The 18,087-nt window shown below is 39.0% G+C and overlaps 1 long non-coding RNA gene across 4 annotated transcripts in view; it reads right to left on the reverse strand.

The window, feature by feature from the left end:
- Positions 1 to 419: 419 nt before the first annotated feature.
- LOC116448919 overlaps positions 420 to 18,087 on the reverse strand; it is a 120,494-nt gene continuing 102,826 nt past the window's right edge. For 2 of the 4 annotated variants that reach the window (XR_004242156.1, XR_004242158.1), the window contains 3 exons: positions 16,439 to 17,341; positions 10,122 to 10,239; positions 420 to 6,351 (listed from right to left, as the gene is read on the reverse strand). This is a non-coding gene — a long non-coding RNA (uncharacterized LOC116448919). Of the gene's footprint in view, positions 6,352 to 10,121; positions 10,240 to 13,567; positions 13,733 to 16,438; positions 17,342 to 18,087 lie in introns of all 4 variants that reach the window. The other 2 variants (XR_004242157.1, XR_004242159.1) reach the window with 2 other exon arrangements.

An 18,087-nucleotide genomic window follows, 5' to 3' on the forward strand; every position in this document is an offset into this window, starting at 1 on the left:
CTCTGCACAAGTATCATGGTGTTTCTCAGAAGTAAAAAATGGTACAGAACTGTCTTGAGGAAGGACTGAGTTGCTTTGTATCTTGCACTTGTGGCTGTTTGGTTCTACACCCATTTTATAGATCTTCTAAGCAAAATAAACACATCACCGTCTTCAGTCTTGTGGGGTTGGTTTGTCCTCAGTTGCATCTTTTGATATTGAATGGATTATAGATTAAAAACAAACTCTCACTATCAAAACTGTCATTATTCCCTTCTCTCTTCTTCTTCTCTCTGTCTCTCTTTTTTGGAAACAAACAAACAAACAAAAGCTACAATTTATTCTATCTTTATGCAGAGATGTTTGTTAAAACTCCTGTTGTTCTTGATGCTTCTCAACTCCTGCCAATTTATATACAGTTTTTCAGTCTTTTGTTTAACTTTTTTTTTTTTTCAAGATTACTTTAGTCCTGAGTGATGTTCTCTGGATGACACTTTTATCAGTGCCAAGCACCAAAGAATGATAACCTCTCATGTTTTATATATGCCAGTGCTGTTACTATACAGGCAGGTGAGATTCACATTTCTGCCACAGTCCTGCACTGTTCACAGGCACTTCAGCTCTGTTCTTCTCTTGTGATGCTGAATAGGACATTGCCACTTGCCCATTGTCATCTCGTTGAATCTTGAGCATCTTTCCAATTTATCAAGATCATTTTGAATCTTAATGCTGGCTTCAAGAATGTTTTTACCCTTGATGGTTTAATGTACACTGTAAATTTTACGTGAGTACTGTCTTCCATCATTTAAGTTAATGAAAACAATGACAGGCCTCTGTCTGAAATACCTGCCTACCTTTAGATAAAGTATTAAATCTTCTAGGAAAGTGTATTTTCAAAACTTTGGTAGAATTGTGGATTAGTGCTAGTACATATTTGTTCACCTTGCTTTTATGTATGCTGTATAGCTTTCTCAGAGTAAATAGAGATGATCCCTTCATCTCTTAAACAGTTATTTGGTCAAAGAACATATTGAGTATTTTGTGGATTTTTTTTTTTTTAAATTTCAGGTGCTCAGGAATAAAACAATTTAATGAAATCTCAGAGTATTTTTGTTCCAAAGTCTAATTCCTGTGCCGCGGTTGCAGAAAATTAGATGGAAGGCTTGAGAGTTTTACTATTGTGCCACTGTAGGTGATAGAAGATATGAACAAAAAATTTTCAAAGTGTCTGTATAACCACCCACAGAATAGGCCTAATGCATTCATTCAGGCTGGTTTTCTGAGAATTAATTTACATTTCATATACTTGAGAGTCTCACATGAAAAGATATTTTTATGATGATTTTTAATACAGTAATTTGATGAGATCATAAGGATTTACTTTGGAAGGATTTATAATTAATTTCTGCATATAAGAAGATATCATTCCACAAGTGTGAAGTTTATATTTATTTGTTCACCATAATGTTTCATGAAGGAGAGAGAAAAATAGGTGCAATTACAGAGCAACAGGATCTTCTGATCTCTTCTCTCCCTATATTGTGACTGCTAATATGAAATTTTCAGTGGAAAATCTGTGAAGAAGGAGAAAGAGTCCATGCCTCTTTAAAAAGCAAGAATTTAATTATGAAAAAATCCTGGTTTCTCTACACTGTGTTAAACTTCCTCGTGTCCTTTCCCTGCTAATTTATATTCTACCCTGTCCTAGATACAAGATCTTTTCCCCAAACTGCCTTCAATAATACAGAACATTGTTCGAGGGAAGATTTTTCTTCTCTCTTTCTGTTGAATGTGTGATGAAAAAGTTGAATTAGACTCAAACAAATGCATTTTCAGGAAAATCTTGTGGGGGTCGGAGGAACAAGCACTGAAACAACTGCTGAGTCACTTCCTCCTGCCGTGCCAGGTGTCCTCAGGATCCCAGAAAGGCTTGTTGAAGGCAAAACCTTCTTCACTGGTGTAGCACATCCATCTGGGACATCATCAGATGAATTCCTGACAAGGGGGAAGGACAAGATAATTAAGGAACTGACTTTGGGATGTGAGCTGTTGTGCACTGAGCTCAGTGGAGCAGAAGACTTGTAAATGTCACCATCAAACCAGATATTTATTAGTTGGAGCTGACAGACTCCAACTTCCCAGTAAGTGGTGAGAAAATATTCCCCATCACTTGAGACTTTTAAAACTGTGGCAGATTGAACATGGCCTGAAAAAAATGTTCTCTTGAGCTGAGTGCTCTTACAGCGGTGGGAGGAGTGATGAGATGAGCAGTTTTGGTCTTTCCCTCCTGGTTCTGCCTCCCTACTTTCCTGTCACCACCTCCAAGACGCTATTGGTTGTTTCTACAGTCAAAATTGTTTCCAGGGTGCTATAGAGTAAGTGGGAACTTGACTTATACACTAGTGAGTACTGGCCAGAGAGCAAAATAATGGGAACACTTCTAAAAAAATAATATTGACTTTTTTCCCCTCCTTGCTTACCAGCTGCAGACTGTGCCATAAGAGAAACCAATCACAGACTCATTCCCAAACTGTCCAGATGAAAAAGACCTGGAGGCTACTTTGTTTATTGCCATAACTCTCTGGAATTGCTTCCTGCCATATATCTGAGTACTATATTCAGGCTAATTTGCCATAACTTTCCACTAGAAACCTATTCCATACCCTGATAAATCTCATCTCTAGCTCTTCCTGCAACCCCCATCCCGAAGAACTCAGTCCATGTTTTCATTTGTCCATTTTCATTCCGAATCAGAGATGCTGCCTGAAATATTTAAAGGCTAAGGACCTCAACAGGCACTGGAGAATGCTGTCGATGTTTTCCCTGTCATTTTCTTTGCTCTGTGAAGGATCTATCATTGTAATAAAAATTCCAGACAGGCAAGAAAAATCATCCATATTACTGGACAATCTGCTACCCTTATCTCCTGCAGATGAAAACCTTTTTACCTATAACTCGGGAAAGTATTATTTTAAAAGTATGAAAAGAGAAGCGCCTTATTACATAGTTGGTTCTACCATGCCGAATTAAAGAAATACCTTTATAGAATATAGAGGACAAATTGAATTTCAAACTAATCTTTCAGGTGTGTAGATATTCTCCTGGGCCAAGAGGATGTTGAAATGGTTCAGGCTTCATTCTGCAATGCAGAACCCAGCAGAGACTTGGGTACCCCACTTTTTGTGGTGCCATTTCGTCCCTGTCTTGATGTGGGGTAGTTTACATAAGGCTGTGTATTTACAATACACTGTGATGACCTCAGAGGAGGCAGTCCCAGCTGTAAGGCAGGACACATCCTCATGAAAATCATTCTCCAGGTGCTCAGCATTCCCATAGGGTACTATATATTACCATATCATCCCTTTTTGATTCAGGAATGCTCATACCTGATTCTGTAAATGCTCATTTATCTGTTTCACCTTGTCCATGACACCTCACTTAGCCCACACTGAAACTAATGGAAAGTTTTTTTGTCCTTTATGGGGGAATTGAATCAGACTCAGCTGGAAGATAAAATGATGTTCAGATTCAAAGATATTGAGGATAAGACCGTAAAAGTCATTGGTTAGAAGATAGTTTGAAATTTCTTCTGCCATTGCAGCATTAATTGTGTGTTGAAATATAAATATTTTGCTGTTCTCATCCAGATCTTTGAGCTCTTTATCAGCTTATTTTCAAATACTGTAGCCTTAATACAGGTATTGAATCCTTTTACATCTTTTAGCAGTAATCCTTGTAGTGTCACTAAATACAAAGAAAGCACTATTTCTCTGAGCAAGTGGTGATGAAGGTGTAGTGTCTTGGGAAAAAATAGCACTTTTTTGTGTGTGGATTATCACTTTTGAGCCCCCTCTTGGTTATCTCTCTTTGTTTCACACAAGGATGGTATTAGTAGCCTGGAACAATGTGTGCCCTTTCAATCGGAAACACTTCTTGATTTGTATACTTATATAGCACAGGCCAAGCTGAAGTGAGAATTTATTTCCTGAAGAAAACAGATTTAATGTGAAAGGTGATCCTCAAAAGTTTCACAGTTCCAGTTGCCTTGGATAAGCACCAAGAAAGGCAGCTGCTGCTCGGAGTGAGTCTCCCCTGTCCCTGAGAGCTGCACACCACAGATGAGGTGGGGGAATGTTCTGTGCACAGGCCCCTCTTTTCAAGGACAGTGCACATACTAGAAGTACTAAAGGAGGATTAATATGAGAACCATGAAATCCAGGCTTTCAGTTCCTCATTCTGCATTGCATCGTGGTTCAGAAATCTGCCTAGCACAGCTTTCAGCTCCTGCCCCTCACTAATTACGTTCTCCCTCTGCCTACCTTTAACTTTGCAATCCTGATTCTCATAACCCCAGACCATTCTAAACTTCATTGTGTTTATAGAAAAACAACAAAAAAAAGAATAAAGAAACAATATTAGCAAAATATTCACCATCTTTTAGAGCACTAAAAAAATTATGGCAATAAGAATGTTTATTGGAATTTTAAGACTGTTTATACATTTGTTCTTAAATTAATGAGTGCAAAAATAGAGGGAGGACAGAGTGAGTAAGTAGCTTATTGTCTGGAGTGCTGAGAGCTGCCTAAAAGGATGTTGTACTGAGAATACACTCCAACGTGAAAAAGAGACCCACAGGCAAACAGCTATTATCTGAAGTAATCTTCAGCAAAGAGGATGTGTCTATGAAATAACTTTTGGAGACCTTGGGTAATTCGATGCCTCAACCTCTGCTCACCAACCTATTAGATCAGAAAAGAAATGTTCATAAACCCTTTTGAAATACCATTTGTTCCCACCAGAAGTGCACTAAAGTGTATGGAATATGGTGAATGAAGGATGGGTTAGTGTGTGACCTAATGATGAGATGAACAAAAGAGGGGAAAAACATTGCACCACCTTTTTGCAAGTTCCATTTATCCATGAAATAACAATTGCATTCATATTTGCATTTCCATTACACAGAATTACTATCTTCTGACTTACCAGCACAATGGTATTGTTTTATTTATTTAAACTGGATGGTTTGCTTTCCATGGTGTGACCAGCTGGGAGAAAAATAGGATTCAATAATGTGAGCATTTCACAGTAAATAAATTGCATTGATACAACAATATAAAAGCTGTGCTCAGCAGTTTCTGTAGGACAAGGTCTGTTCTAGAACTATGCATCCAGCTTTCTAAACACTTGGAGAACTATAAAGGTTACATCTTGGTGTATGAAATAATACAAAAATATATTGAATTTCCACTTAGGATTCTGTTTACTCACATCTCCCCATTAAAGAAGTTACATGTTTAATCGGCTGCTTTCAAGCAGAATATTTGTCTCTCTATTTCTTGCTCATATTGCAGGCTTCTCTGTAAAATCTTGCTGTGATTAAGGACCATTGGCTCAGTTTCAAATTCACTCTATTCAGACATCACAACCCCCCCAAAAAGAAAGAAAACTGAGAAAGGCTTCAGAAAGATTCTTTAGGTGTTAGATATGTTGACTTGATTGCCTGTCAGATTTAGTGTTTTCTGTGCAGAATCCCATCTCCTCTGCAGGTTCTTCACCAGGACAATTGCTCTCCACTCCACTTCTTTGAGCTGTCAGAGACAATGGAGTTCCCTTCCTTTTCTTTGGTCTTCTCTGGATACCCACAGGCTCTCTTAAGGAAACCCTTTTGGTATTTTGCTGAGGAAGCTGTCAGTGAAAGCTCTGCTTCCACCTCCTAAGCAGGTGCTGTTCGAAGAACAAACACTCAATCTCTATTCAACACTCTGCCTCCTTTCCTACTGATGTTTACAAAGTTCTGAAGCTGAGGACACACTCAGCTGCAGTCATGACTGCTGTTCCACGTGGACAGTGGTATGAACTGACAACACTGCTACGTGTGGCTGTGGATTTGTTACAGCAGTTGATGGCAGGGCTTTGTGGCAGGAGAGCCCTTCCATAATGTGTTCCCTTGACTCTGATTTCTGTTTCTCATGCAGTGCTTCCAGTCCACGGCCCAGCTGGACACCAGTCAGTCTTTGCTGGTATTTTGCCAGCAATAAATCCGTGCAAACCCCATCCTCCTCAGCAATGATAGTGTCCATCAGAGAAGGGCAGTGAATTATTTTGGTGGCACTTGAACTTGTTTGGCCTTTGCAAGACAGTGAATTCTTTATATACTGCTTAAAGAATTATTTTAGCATTTTGAGTTTCATAGAAACCCTGGATTCTCTCAATATGAATAAAAAATTCTTGAAGGAATGAAACCAGTGAGGTCATGTCTTAGTTGGAAGGGTAGAAAACCAAAATGAAAATAAAAATACTTGCCTCCTTTTAATGTTCCCAGTTGTCCTCTTTCTCCTTGTCTACTTTGTAACAACTGCAATGTTTCTATTTCTGATCCAGTATGAAGGAAAAAGAAAAGCCTCTTGAAAATGTAGTGCTTGAAGATGGACAGCACATATTTTTATTCAGAAATTTTTTAACTATTCATATGTGCATAAAAGTATCTCAAACACTTAAGTTAGAAAAAAAACTCAAACCATTTTGGTTTTAACTCTTTGTATTATTCATTGCAATGGGGTAGTTTAGGATGGTGAACTCAAACATTCAAACTTGTTATGAACTTATGTACATAAAATGATACCCACAGTGATATACAGGTATAACAGTATTTTATTATGAAGCATTTGTGGTGAACTCTTTTTTTATAGATAATACATATAATGATTGAAATTGTAAAATAATTAATATTTAAGTCAAGCAATTTCTGACTTTTTTTGAGACTCCATTTCTGCATGCCTCCATAAGCATCTGGAGCATGGAGGCATAACCAAAATCTGCAGCAGAAAGGGATGGAAAACATTGTTATACTTTGTCTCTCAACAAAAAAGCACACATACATTCTACACCTCCCGTTTCTACCCTGCACATACACTGAAATACTCTCTTTATCTTTCTTTAGAGATACACTTTATATGGTGTATATATCCAGGGTGAATAAATTGAACAAAAAATACTGTAGCTATATTTGTATTTATCTTTAGCAAGACAGCTATAGCCTGCATCCTCTGCTGATGACAATTAGAATGAAAGAGTAGAAATTACAGCAAAGAAAGAACTTCTCACACATTATGCATGAACATTGAGCTGATTTTATTCTAATGTTCCACAACATCCACACAGCAGTCAGAAAGCTTGAAACAATAAAGCATAAAAAAGATCTAAATATTAATTTTTCTTTTTATGCCACTGGCAAATTAAAACCTTAAAAACATTGGGATTTCATTGGTGCCACTATTTGATGTTCATAAAGAAACTGAGGAATTTACATCTCCAGTTTTAATTATATATGATCTTTAATTCTATTTTTGTGCATAAAAATGGAAGCCTTGCACCACCTCTTCTGCAAGGGTGAGAAGCAGAATTTCCTCATGGTATTGTCTTTAAACACCACTTAAGTCAAAGCAGAATGGATGCTTGAGCAGACCCTTCGTCTGTGTAAGGGATGGCTCTGTTTCCATTAAAGCTCCTGAAACTGTGATAAGTATCCTCAGGTGTGGATCTGGCCTCCAATTTTTTACCAAGAAGTAACTACAACACAGCAAAGGTTGTAAAGCATTCACTTTGAAAATCTGAGACTTTCTGCAACAACACTTTTTTCCCCCTGTCTCAGTATCCTCCTGCCTGATGACTCTTCTGCTGACAGTAAACTAAATATTGAACAGCCCTTCAAGGGATTTGGCTCTTTACTTCTGAGCTTTTCAAAGAAACTGATAAAATGTCTAATTATTTGAATAATCAAGGGAATGAATATTTGATCACCAACATCAAAGATGAAGCCATAATTCAAGAGCTGAGGTATATGCTTAATATTGCATTACTCATAACACAAAGAGAGTTATAATTTCCTTGAAAATGTGTTTGTTAAAGGTCTTTTGGAACAGTGAAATGGAGGAATATTGAGCATTAATTTATATATATTTATTTAATTATCCAAAACTTGCCATTGTGTCATTTGTCAAGCTGTTGGATGGAAGAAATCATGGTCAGTTAAGGACAATAACCTCAAATTTGGACGCACTTCACAATGCCAATAATGGTCTGAAGTCCGACCAGACATTGTGAATAATATTAGGTTTCACACATATGTATTCTTATTATATTTCTTAATTATTTGTAATAAGCCAGGCATGGAGGCTGTATTACCTGTTTAGTGTCAATGAAGTAATTTTGTTTCTGTTTCTGACTGAGATACACTGAAAAGTGACTATGGAACATTATCATTGCCACTACCAGCTAGATCCTGCTTGCCTTTCTCTTCCCAGCATCCTAAAGAGAAACCAATTTAGTCCTAATGCCCCTTTTCCCCCATCATCCCTCAAGGTTCAGCACCACAGCTAGCACTGATCATTAAAAAATACACTTTGACTTTGATGTGACCTAAAGCTCAAACTGGAGCCAGCCAGGAAACAAAGCAGCCATTTCTATTTTAATATTTCAAACACACCTTAAGCAGTTTGGGGACCTTCCATCAAGAGCAGTTGCTGCCTAGAGAGCCACTGTCAACTTTATGAAGCCCTGTACATTTACCTGCCCTGACAAGTTGCTCATATTGAGATGCCAGGTTGTTTTGGTTGAAGATAATTAAAATTATTAACGACTATCTATCAAGATATAGGGAACTGCAAATGCAGAAAGGCCACTTAATAGAGCCTGGGCTAATTGAGGAATGTGGGTTTGGACCCTTTCCTCCCTTCTGCGTCCCTGGAATAAATCACAAAAGACCAAACACTGGCTCACTCAGGTATGTCCAGGCACAGGGTTTCAGGCCTGGATTTGCCACCCACTGCCCTTTACTGAGGCAGAACAGTGCACAGTGAGTGCAACGCTGCACAGAGAGAGCCCAACAACATGCTGAGAGCTCCAAGTCCAGTTCCCAGTCCCTATTTTACACATTTAATCACTTTCTCATTCATTCTGCCGTGTGTTTCCACTGATTAGATCTCAAGTCATGCATCTCCCACTCACATTTAATCTTTTGTTAGTTAGGTTGCGAGTAAACCAAGCATGACTCTGAGCTTCATTTATTCACAGAAATGTTATGTATTTTCAGCAATATATTTGAACATTTTCTGGTGTGAACATGCACCTGTACAGTGCTCAGGTGTCTGAGTGATTGCCAATGCTCTTTAGTGGACTGCAGACATCCTGCTTATTAACCTGAGTAACTGCTCACCACTCATATTCTCAAGAACCCCATCACTTCTGCTGCACAGCAACAATATTTGGGCTTTCTACTTTCTGAAAGGCATGTAGCAATATTTCATACCACGTACTAACCCAGGTTCTCAGGCAGAAAACACATCAGTCAGCTGCAGTTATGCAGTTAAAACAACAAAAAACCAACAAAACTTTTGTATTTAAAAGTGACTTGTGCTCATTTTGTTTGAATAAATTTCAAAAGAAATGAAAATTCATAGCCTCCCCAAGAAGATAAATCTTCCCAAATCTTCTAAAAATTCACAGCTAGACAAAGAAAGCGAGGTCATTGCCTCATTGCCCTTAGGGACATTAGGACTCTGGACTGTGGCAGTGTCCTTTGACCACCACACCTTTCCCAAAATGAATGAGAAAGAAGGAAAAAGGCCACCTGTGTTATGTTGAGCTCATTGTCAGTTAAAAGAACAAAATATTGTATGGGTTTCCTCGCAATTATTAGATCTATAGTGAATAAATGATCCAAGTGAAAGGATAAGGAGATTAAAGGAGGTTTGTTTACCCAAAGAACTCTTCAATTCTTTGATAATAGAACTCTTCATTGTAAAAAAACCCCCACCTTCAACTGAGGAACAATAGCTCAAATTGCAGATATTCACAAGCAGAGACAAAACTTACTTTAAAAGAGGCAATACAACTACTATTATAATTTCTGCTGTTAAGAAATAATTGCAAATTGTACTTGTGCCTGAACCTCCACTTGGAGATCAAAGACCAACTGTAATAAGAAAATATCTCTTATAAAAAAGAGGCCCCATTCTAACGAATGCCTAAAATAAAAATGGGCATCCAGACAAAATGTGTGTACAGTCAACTATCCTAGGGGAGCAAGAGCAACCCTGGAGCTTCTCACAGAGCTGCAGCTACTCTTTTTTATCTTACCATACCTTAAAAGCAGCTTTTCTTCCTGTCTGTGCCAGCTCTTCCACAACAGGAGCTCAGCAGGAATCCTCACGGTGTGATCCAGCAGCTGCCCTTGGACATCCCAGAGCCGTAAATTCGCTGCTGATGGGAGAGAGGGCATTGATGGTGAGAGGAATGGCAAAGCACAGCATTAAAACACCCTGCAAAAAACCTAACCAAAGAATTGTAAGCATTCACATGAGCTAAAAAAAGAAATTCAAGGTAATTTAGATATAGCTTGGCTAAAACATAAGGCACGGAAAGCAGCCAGCAGATATTTTAAGGCCGTGTTTGCATAGGAAATACTTAGAATGGAAATACAAAGAACTGTGAAGAATTGCGTAAATAGGAGAGTTCAAATCAAGGGAAAATTAAAAAAAAAAAAAAAAGGATTTGACAGCAAGGCTGTGTAGTTGCTTCATTTTGATTTCACAAGGGAAACACTCCAACCTGTTTCACTGGATACAGTAAAACACAAAACGAGTTGGGCAAAAGCAGGAGAAAATATACTGAAGAGAAAGTCAGCAGTCAGAGGTGGAGCATGAGAACATTTCCATCCATTAATTACCCATTTTCTGGCTGGTGTTTCACTGTGACTTTTTTTTTCCCCTCTGGAACCACTAACATCCCACCTCACAGTGATCCCAAGCAATGGGACAAACATCCCAAGACCTACTTGGACACTGATGCCACTCTAACTTAGCTGTCTGTGCCATTTGTGTCTCTGGAAAGAGCCAGCAACTGGGGTTAGGTCCTGGAAGAAATAGCCAGAAATTAACTGCTCTATTATAAGACATAAAAATGTAATCCAATCTTGAGAATGTGTGATAATTTCCCTAGTCTATTTTTATAATTGCATGGAAAATATTCTTGAACATTCCACATAGATTATTAGAGAACACTTAATTTATGCTGCTAAGTACTGCCTTAAAATACCTTTACTGGAGTCTTCAAAATGACAAACACCTGTCTTATCATTCACACTAAGAATAGGTTTCCAGCAGACCATAATAACAAAATGATAATTTGTGAGGTTCTGAAAGAAGATGGGACTAGTAAAAATCATCACAGAATTAACTTTTTAATATCCCAATATCACTGTTGCTTAGTAAGAGTGAGGTTTTGAGAATGAAATTAAAGCATAAATCCCTGGAAAAGACTTTGAGAAGCCTAACATTCAATTACTAGGTTAAAAAAAAATATCAGCTTTAAGGTTTTAAATGTGTCTCTATCGATAGAAATGCAAGGAGAGGATGTAAGCACACACTATTAGAAACAAGAGCAGCTCTGCACTGGAGATGTTTAGGGAATAGAATTCTTTGATCAATTCAGGGTCCAAAATTGTTCCATCCAGCATAGCAGTTTTATAGAAAGACCTCAAATTAGACAATTGTTGGTGCAACCAAATTTTTCTCCATGAAGGTATGGAAGGAGTAAAACATGTTTTCAAGGTGTTCTCCAAAATCCTGGGCAGCTCAGACAGATGTCCAAAGATCTTCCCAGTAATTTCACAGCTCTGCAGACCTGGGACACCACAGCTGGCACCAGGAGAACTGGGGAGAATTCCCCCACCCCCAGCCACACACAGGGTCAGGTTTGGAGGGTGGGGGCTCTGTCAGCCCCTCCCCTGCAGGGGTGACCTGCAGACAGGGCTGCCCACAGCCTCTAGGAAACTCCTTGCTGAGGGGCCACAAGGAAGGCGCTGCCTGGAAGCCACAAATGCTTCAAAGCCTTTCCCAGGGCTAAAGTTTCCCCCCTTCTGGAAGGCAGTCTAATGAATCCTGGCTCAGACCTGTTTCCAGATGCAGGGATGTTTTCCATGAGATACTTCAATTTCTGGGAAATAGCAGGGTGGTTTATCTCAACAGAAGACTGTCTTGTCTGATGAGGTCTGACTGGCCTGTTTCTGCTTCATTCCTGTAGGGGGTTGCTTAACGCTGGTGATTATTTTTATTTTTAGAAGTTTACATTAAAAAAAGTCAAGCTTCTACTTAAAAAAAAAAAAAGAAGAAATTGCTTAGCTGAAAGCGAATGGTCAGTTTTGTATAAAATGGGAAGAATTTTCTGATGGTAAGGCAGAAGTCTATGTATAATGACATAGAAAGAGATGCAGCTGCTGTGGCTCAAGTGTGGCAAGACACAGAGCTCCTGCAGCATCCCCAGTTTATGTCTTACAGCAAAATCCAGGAAGGACACATACAGCAGTTTGGTGCCTCAGCATTGTGTTCAGCCTGGGCTGGCAGACTCATTCAGAGTAACCTGGGTGTTTCTGTACTGACCGGTAGGTCCAGAGGTGCAAATTGCAGCAAAAAGCTACTCAGTTTGTAGAGGTGAAAGCTATTTCTACCCCAAATCCCTCTTCCTGTGATGGGCCATGAACACCTGCTCAGCAAGTGAACTCCTGCAGAGTTCACTGATGTCTCCAGGCTCAGGATCACATTTATGCTGTTGATAAGCAGAAATTTGATCTTTGGATACACCTTGCTTCAAACTACACAGATACCACAAGGTGAGATGCCAGAGTTTCAATTACTTTTCTTCAACTGGGTGTGTGTAAGAGAAAGAGCAAATAAAATAGACAAAACTGCTGTTATTCAGAAGACACCCTGAGAAACAGGGAGACAGGGAAAGATTAAATGTGACAGGGACTCCCTGGAGGATTTTGGGGGAGTTAGGGAGGACTTTTTTTTAACCCCAGCACATCTGAAACTGAGAATCTGAGGCAACAAAGGAATAACAGTAGTTCACTAACAGGTAATTTTATTCTTAATTTCTCTGAAAAACGGCTAGAGAACTATTTAAAGCGCAGTGGAACTTTATACAAATAATACTTCCTTGGACAACAAAAGGAAAATAAGGCATGCCTAATGTGTGAGAGGAAATTGCTGGAGAAGCTCAGATAATGCTGTAGCCTTTTGTTGATTTTTCTTAATAGTGACTACAATTATAGAATGTGTCTATGTGCTATGAATAGATGATGTGAATAAAACTCAGGTACCCTGCTAGTCAGTTTTTCTTACCAATAAATACACGCCCCAGAAAACATTCACCTGTGTGGCAAGTAGCTTTTAATCCATGTACTTTGCACAATTGATGGAATTACAATGGGGATTCATTAGAGGCTCCCTTGAATGGATATTTGGCATTGCTGACTGTCCTTGGGCAGCTATCAGCCCAAATGTGGGTCAGCCAGAGGAAGGATGAAGCCAGAGCCCAGCTGGAAAACAGGTGTGCTGGAACAGAGGTATTAGGAATCCGTGATCTGAATTCCACAGCTGGACAGACACCTACACCACAGAGTTCTCACTTTCACTTTTCCAAGCTGAGAGAAGAAGAATCTCACTGGTTTTAGTCTCTCCAAAATGAAAGGGGAAGCAGATCCTGTTTAACAGGAGAAACAATATTTAGTGACTCTCAGTGACATACTTACCAAATATTTATGTGTTAATGCCACACAAAACTGACTTCAGATGGCATAAGCCACATTTCGTTCACTGGATAGTCTAAGTAATGCTTCTGCTTAGTTGTTATTGTGCTTGAAGCCCTTCATTCTTCCCAAAAGTATCTGGGCAGTTGGGTGTTGCATGGTCCCCAACTGGAAAGGGAAACACACTGATCTTTCTTAACGACTGTAAATTTATTTAATTGTGTTGGATTCAACTATTTTCATGCGTGTCCAGCTGAGTTACTGCTTAATCTGAGCTGAAATCTATGAAATCTAAGAAACCAGGTTTGTTTGGTTTTTTTTGTTTTGTTTTGGTTTTTTTTTTTTTTTTTTTTTTTTTTTGAGGAATCTGTCTGAAAATAACACCCTAGCTTGGTTTAGCAAAGTCACATCTGTCCTCATCTAAGCTTTGCCAGGAGGTGAGATGTAGCAGTTGTTGAATGGTGCTTCTTGGAAAATCACACAACTATTTCAAATAGAATTTCTAATATGTGGCATCTTAAGGTAATGAAAAGACTTTTAAATAACGGGTTTTTTTTCCTTTTCTGTTCATATTTTTTGTTTTCCTAAGGTCTTTCCTTTTCTCTGATAGTCAAAAATATAGAGAGGCCCTCAGAATAAATCTGCATGGGTCACCTGACTTCAGTGGTTTCCTGACAATTGCAATGAGTTAAATTTCCAGCCTTGTGATTTAGAGCATGAGATCATCCACGTCAGGTCTTAGCCACTCTCTAGCAATGCATACCTAGGGAAAAATTACAAGGATAAGACTTTGCAACTGAGGCAGAAATTACACCTACTAAGTCTTCTATGGAGTTTTTTCCTTTCATCCATTTGGCTGCTGGACTTTTAACCTCAAATATATTTCTGGCTCATAGCCATGAATTTGACTAGTTGTTTAACTAACTAGTTTAACTAAACTAACCATTTAACAGGATGTTGGAAAATGACCTTGTGATTGTTTGGAACCTGTAACCTGAACAGCCCATTTGCTGTCCTCTTGTTCTTCTATTTTGAGAAACAGGGAACAATTCCTTTCTCTTAATTTCTTTCGTTATAATTGCACAGACCTGTGTCATATCACCCTGAGTCATCTCTTTTCCAGCCCTAGGCTTGCTTGGTTGTTTTCTCTGAGAAAGAAGCTATTCAATATGTTTGCTCATCCTTCTCCCTGACTGGAGTTCTTTTTTCTTCTCTTTCCAGATGAGAAAAGATCTAAATAAATACTACCCAGAGACCTCTTACTTTCTTTGAAGACCGCAGTGATCTTTTTAACAGTACTGTGTAAAAATGACATATGTGAAATACAATGAAATTTGTTGACACTCCCAACACTGAAGATTAAGTAAATAGGATTTTACTCTCTGTACTAAATCTGCTGATGAAGAAGCTAACTTCTGATCAGCAGCAGTTACAGTAACTAGCTTGCCTGCTTTCCTCACGCTGGGGATAATTCTGCCTTGGAGATGCCACTCGTTGATTTCTTTTTGCCACGACAGATGTTTAAGCTGATACTTCCTTAGATGACAAGACTGAAAATAGACTGAACATCGTTTGATGGAAACCCCCCAGCATCAACAGAACCAGTACAGACCCCAAGCCCTTTATCTTGCCTCTCAGACAGTACTTTGGCAGCCCTATATATGATAATGTAAGAATAATTGCTTATTACATCTCTGCTGTAGCACACAAGCATTGTGTAATTCAGCATTAATGTCTGACAACCCAGCTGTCATCTTTCCAAAAATACTTGCTCTCTAACTACTGTAGCTGCTGCTGCTTCTACTTCAAACCAAGGGAAGAGATTCTGCTCAGGGGCATTTTGACAGGGTGTTATCTTTTGAAAAGACAGATGTTTGTGCTGCAACTGTCTGGTGGTTTTAAGGCTCATGCACATGTTTCAATAAATAAGTGCTAAATTACTTGCCAGGTTCTGAGTTAAAGTGGACTTCTAGAGAAATATGTAGGTGAAACCCAAAAGTAAGACCAGCATGCTCACAAGAAAAGTTTCAAATCACCTTTGAAACAACAGGAAAAGACAAGAAACTCTGGCTTGAAGGCTTATGAATATGAAAAGACACTTAGAATTTATAAAACAGATGATGGTGTCACTTTCTGCCCTTCTTCATTTAATTTCCCAAGAGAAATACTTCAAAGGGAGGGCAAATAATTCCTCCCCTTGTAAGGGATTTTATTATTTGAAGTAGCATGTTGGTCCTTATTGACCCAACTTTGATTGGTAAGATGGTGATGAAATTAATCTGGCCTTCGGTATAACCACAATTAACTTCTCCAGAAGGGAGGTGATTCCATGTCTGGAAGTAAAAAAGTTTCCTTGGAAGGAGCAGCCCAGGGCATTTATGTTGTTTGAGGCTTCAATAGACTCATGCCAGGCTGATGTGGTTTGCCTTCCTCTGGCTCAGGTCCTCTGCCCTGGGTGGAATTTCACCTTGGCAGATAAATTACGGAAATTCTCTCACATCAGAACCACTGACTATTATCTGATGTGGGAGTTTAATTCCTCATTCAGATTCCCCATAATGGACCAAACAAAGACCTGGAGAATGACACATTGAACAGAGTTTAATAATCTTTAGAAAGCCTGGTTAACCTGTCACTGCTAAATGAATATGTGTCTCTGTGCACTTTAGATGCTGTCTTGTCTTAATAAATGGAAGTAGGATAAACTACTTGAGCTTTAAAACAACTTAAAAGGAAAGACATGAAACACTCCCCTCCCTCTGGTAATCTGCAATTCCTTACTGAATGAAGGGTGAGGAGGAAGAAAGAGAAAAGAAAAACAGGGATCCCATTTTCTAAAGTACTCTAAAACTCAGTCTTGTGCTACTGACTTACCAGAACACCAATCTGAGGACTCTGACTCTGGGAAATTTGCTCAGTAGGATCACTTTGAGTCATTCTGGAATCACAGAAAAGCAAACATAGGGCAAATAATTCAGAAAATTCATATGAGATGTGGGGAGGCAGGTAAATGTATATTACAAAGTACAATAAAAGTACAATGCCTTTTATATAAATACATAAATATGTATGTATATATATGTATGCACATACATACAAAGACCTTATGAAACCTCAAATTTGCAAGCTGTTCTGTACAAAGATTTAACATACATAAACTAGATCCTGGGGCAAAAAAAGACCACTTTGCAAGTTAGAACCTAACAGTATCTCTCCTCATGACAACGTGCCCACCCTGTTCAGCTAACCACATGCTTAATTTTATTTTGGACATTATGAAAATATGAAAAAAGCTTAGTTGCCTGGTGCTATAGCTCTGATCCTGTCTGATATTTTCTGCCCTGTTAGGAGCTGGAGAGGGCCATGGGTGCTCGTTGATTCCAGAGGCTGGAAGAAAATTTTGTTGGAATAATTTTGATTTTCTATGCCAAAATAAGATTTTTCCATATGAAGATTATTTCTTCTCCCCTTTGTCTTCCTTGGATTACACTCCTCCCACTGTACCTCATGCCCCAGCTGGAAAACCTGAAACCAAGGTTCCCCAGGTGCTGCCGTGGGAACTCCTGAAAACATCACCTCCTATGAATGTGCTGCACACTTCTTACATCCTGCTTTAGTTTTTTTAGAATTGCTTGTGGCACATCTTTGCAAGCAAGCAAGGCCACAGCAGCAGGTTCTTAGCAAGGCAGCACAATAGCTATCAGTAGATAAAGTTTTTAGTTCTTCCTTTTCCTCTGACCAGCTGTTCAAAGCAGTATGAAAAGCTGCAAGTATTCCCTGGGGAGAAAAAAGAGAAAGAAAATTAAATTAAAAAAAAAAAAAGGGAAGACAAAATGGAAGCGTTTCAACATTAAAACACTTTGATTTCTTTTTTGTTCAAAAAAAATCATTTAAAAATGCCTTGTATATTTTTTTCAGTGCTGATACTAGTTTAAAGTATATGAAAGAAATGAAATAAAATCTATTTACTTGATTTCTTTTTTTTTTTTAGATTGGCACTTTGGAAGCAATTCTTACTTGTTTTCCCACTTACTGCACATGGGCTTGCTTGCAAACTCGAGTGTGTGAAGCCGATTCCTTTTGCATGAGTGAGGTGGAGTGGGCACATTGGGCTCACACACAGCACTCTGCTCGTGAAGGGTCTCCTGGCACAGAGCTCAGCCTGTGCCTTCCCTCCCTGCAGCCCATCCCTGGCAGGGGAGAGGAGCCAAGTCCCACCTGTGCCACTCGTGGAGGTACAGCTGCTCTACAGACACAGACCTTACAGGGCTGATGCATTCCTTTGTCTCTGAAATTCCAACAGCAGCAATATTTTGAGAGAACAATGGCTTTGGAATTTCTTTAGGGCAATCTAGTGAAGTAGCTGTTTGTTCAAGGATTTGCTAACAGCGGGAGAGGTTTGAACGTGCACCCTCTTACTTTTGTCAGGAGAACATTGGCCTGCAGCCCCTGCAGGGTTGCAGAGGTTTGAGATAATCTTCGAGATGTGTGCTTGCTTTGCACGTATGTTCTGCTTTCAGAAA

The sequence above is a fragment of the Corvus moneduloides genome, chromosome 10, assembly GCF_009650955.1.
Source record: "Corvus moneduloides isolate bCorMon1 chromosome 10, bCorMon1.pri, whole genome shotgun sequence".
Lineage (NCBI taxonomy): Eukaryota > Metazoa > Chordata > Aves > Passeriformes > Corvidae > Corvus > Corvus moneduloides.